Source organism: Bactrocera neohumeralis, unplaced genomic scaffold (assembly GCF_024586455.1).
Source record: "Bactrocera neohumeralis isolate Rockhampton unplaced genomic scaffold, APGP_CSIRO_Bneo_wtdbg2-racon-allhic-juicebox.fasta_v2 ctg1071, whole genome shotgun sequence".
Classification (NCBI taxonomy): Eukaryota; Metazoa; Arthropoda; class Insecta; order Diptera; family Tephritidae; genus Bactrocera; species Bactrocera neohumeralis.
This window is the reverse complement of record NW_026089636.1, coordinates 28,075-31,920: the sequence shown is the minus strand read 5'-3', so window position 1 is coordinate 31,920 and position 3,846 is coordinate 28,075. Positions and strand designations below refer to the sequence as shown.

The window sequence follows — 3,846 nt, the reverse complement described above, 5'->3', positions numbered from 1 at the left end:
AAATTTGGCAATCGATATTGAGTTGCTGCAAATCATTAATTTAACATATTTAAGTTAATTAACCTTCTTCATCTTACTGAAGTGGACATAAAGCCATAACGGCAGCGCATTTGGAAGAATTCCACATCCTTATATTAAGGTATAAAGTCGATTTTCTTGTATATACACACTTAGGAATCGATATTGAGTTGACTCAAATCAATAGTTAAACATATTTCGGTTGTTTGGGTTTGGATATGGGGGATCAACCCATGTTTTAAAATTGCTCATTTTTGGGTTGGCCCAAAAAAAAAAATTAGATTATCAACAAAAAATTAAAATTAAAACCCCTTTGGGAAAGATATTTTAATAAAACAAAAAAGAAAAAAAAGGACAAAATGTTTTGGTAATAATTTTAAAATTTAATGCAGTTTTTCAATTTAAAAAAAAAAAACTTGGGAATTCGTTTCACAAAAAAAAGGGAAGATTAAAGGATGAAAATTTAAAAAAAATTAAAAAGAAAAAATAAAAAAATTTTCCAAAGTTTTTTTTAAAATTTTAGGGTGGTACTTTTGGGTTTTTTTTAAAGAACAAAATTTCCCCCTTTTTTTGCAGTGGAAAAAAGGGCAAAAACCCCGGGTCATTTTACCCAAGATTGCAAATGGGGACGTAAATAAACATGGCACATCAAAACGTGCACATTGTTTCCCTTTTTCCCCTCCCGAAAAAAAAAATATTAAAATAATTAATAAAAAAAGAGGTGGTCGACTGGGGCTAAAAAGAAAAAAAAGAAAACTTATTTATTTTTTTTAAAATTTTTATTTTATATTTTTTTTTTATGTTGTAAAATTTAGATATAATTATTTTTGATTTTTTTGTTTTTTTTAAAAAAACGATAAAATTTGCAAAATTCATGGGTTTCTTTTTTTAAAAACTTTGGTTTGGGTTTCCCTTTTTACTTATTTTGAAATTTTTTCCATTTTAAATGTTGATGGTTGCGTTTTGGGTAACCATTAAAAAACCCAATTTTTGGGCAATTTTTTTCGAGATTTCGGCCGGAATAGCCCGAATTTTTGGGAAAATTTGTCTTAAAGCGGGAATATTTGGGGCGGCTTATTTTGTAACGCCCCTTTGACGAGCCCCAAAAAAAATAGAAAAGGCGTTAAATCGGTGATTTGACCAAACCCGCCCATCATCCCAAAAAATTTTCCTTTGGTGGGTTTTTCCGGGTGGTTTGGGGCCCGGGCTTTTTTCCAAAGAGGGGGACCCCAAGGTTACGGTGAATGGCGACCCTCGTTCGTCTAACAAATTTTTTGCCAAAAATGGAAGAACTGAATTTGGGTTGAAACTGGGTTTCAACAAAAAGGCCCCACATCCCCACACAGCTCCCGATTCTGGCTTTTTGGGGTTTTGGAGAACAATTCATCCCCAAAAAGGGACCCGTAAAATTTTTTCAAGATCATGATTTAACCCCTTTTTAAACTTTTTTTTGTGGGGCTACGTAAAGTCTAAAAGCCAAAAAAAAACCCGGCCTTTTCCCAGCTTTGGAAGACAACTTTTCCCGAAAAAATTGCTATTCCGGCCAAATCTCGGGGGTTCCAAAATTTTTGGAAAAATGGTTTCCCAAGACCCCAAAACCGTCATTTTATGCCAGATTTATGGGGTCAGACGTATATAATGGCACATCGTAAAGAGCGATGCACATTGTTTACCCTTTTCCTACTAAAGAAAAAAATATTCAAATAATCAATAAAAAGAGATGCGTTCGACTCGAGCTAAAAAAGAAGAAAAAGAATAACCTTATACTTATTTTGAAATTTACTTATAGTTTTACTATGTTGTAAATGTTTACATATAATATATTTAAAAAAATATTTCTGGAGAATTTTTTGAAAAAAAAGTGCCGGTTGGGTTGACTTGGACAGCGTGGGATAGAATTGTCCACATCGATCTAGTTCAATATTCGGTTGAAAGGCAGCAAATTTCAAATTCACTGTAATATTTAAAATACTCAACAAGTGCACTCAATGATTCAGCAGCTGCACAACAAATACTTATTGAACAGCTTAACGACACCATCGCGTTCACGGGGAGGAGGATGAAAAGGAAGACTAGGTCAGTGTTACCCTTCAAAGGATGATGAATGAAGAATACTTATGGAGTATTGAATTGACCGTACTGTTCTCAGATGGTCAGCTCGTGAACTTGATTCTCGATAATGATGGTGATTTGACCAACTTAGTGCATGAAAATTTCCTGCGAACCCGAAGGGCTTCAAGTGTTCGAGCGAAGAAACTACAACCGGTGTACACAATTTATATGAAATGGCGAAGGAGAGACGTCTCGGTGTGCCAACCATCAACGTCAACGACGGACAAGAGTACATTCTATAATCTTATGATCTTATGGTTGTCGCGAGTAGCTAATTGATGGCATTAAACGGCCGATGTGATTATTGCTGGCAAAGTGTGCTGTGTTGCTGGTTATGTGATATTGGCAAAAGTTGTGCATAACCTCTGCGTAGTTTCGGCGGAATCGTTATTGTCACCGAAAAAGATTATATCATTGCTTTGCAACCGCCATGGAGCAAGCATACAAAGAAGCTATTATCTTCGTAACAACAACTGTTTGCAAGGACATTATTACTGTCGCACATTTTGAACACATGCCCGACGATACGATCGTTTGTAATATTGGTAATTTCGATTGTGAAATCGACGTCGCATTTTTTAATGCAACGCCAAAGAGAAAATTATTATCAAACCCCAAGTCTATCGTTATACACTATCCAATGGTAATCATATTATTTTGTTTACCGAAGGACGTCTGGTAAATTTGGGCTTCGCGCGCGGTCATCCCAGCTTGAGAAGTTCAACTCGTTCAGAAATCAAGTGGTGGCACAAATCGAATTGTGGATCAAGGCTGACAAATACAACATAGATTTGCATATGTTGCCGAAAATACTCGATGAAGAGATCACCACTTTACACTTGGAGAAATTGGGCAGACGACCTGAAAAGTCCCGTGATTAAATTCGAAACATTTGGACTTAGAATGGCATCATATGCCGTAATGCAGCATGAATACTGACAATCTAATTCTATTAATTGTTGGTGCAGTCATCGTAACACTAGTCCTACAACGCATCTGTAATTCAGCAAGGCACTAAGGTACTTATTTCCGCTAGGAGGATATATCTTACGAAATTAATTATTAATATTAGCAAATGAAAATTATATTAAAAATTTAAAATGTATACAATAAAAAATAGCTTATATTAGAAAAATTATTACGAGTTCGATCCGCCAATCTTGTAAAGAAAAATGTAATTAACATGCCCAAGATTTATAAATACTTGAATTATTTTGAAGTGTAAACACTTCGACGTGGGCAGTATGTTCAGATTTCTGAACAGGGGTCGAATCGTTACATCCGTGCACAGATCTGCAAACATACGAAAGAAAATTACGTGATACGTCAATCGTATGCACTGATTGGCATTATGACATACGATAGCAAACGGATCGTAATGTATTTTCAATTCACAATAGTTTTTAAATTCCACATTGCTTTGGATCGTATTTTTAGGTCACAATAGATGTGGAGCTGTCAAAACTTTTGCGAAATTTTCAATAAACTAAAAAAAGCTAATTAAATATCAAACTTTGTTTTTTTTTATTTGAGCTCAAGTGAAAGTGATGGGGATAAAAAAATAGTGCGGAGATAGCTAAGAGATCGTAGTAATAGCGTAGGTATAAAAAAAAAACAAATTAAGAATCCTCATTAACAAAATTTTCTTTGTAGATTATTGTTGAACAAAGCATTTGAATCTTAAAAAGACGGTGAAGAATTTTAGGATATGGCAAG

General features: G+C 34.5%; 1 pseudogene; it reads left to right on the top strand.

Moving 5' to 3' along the window:
* The first annotated feature begins 2,118 nt into the window (after positions 1 to 2,118).
* Positions 2,119 to 3,011, top strand: LOC126766414 (adenosylhomocysteinase-like; annotated as a pseudogene).
* Positions 3,012 to 3,846: the final 835 nt, after the last annotated feature.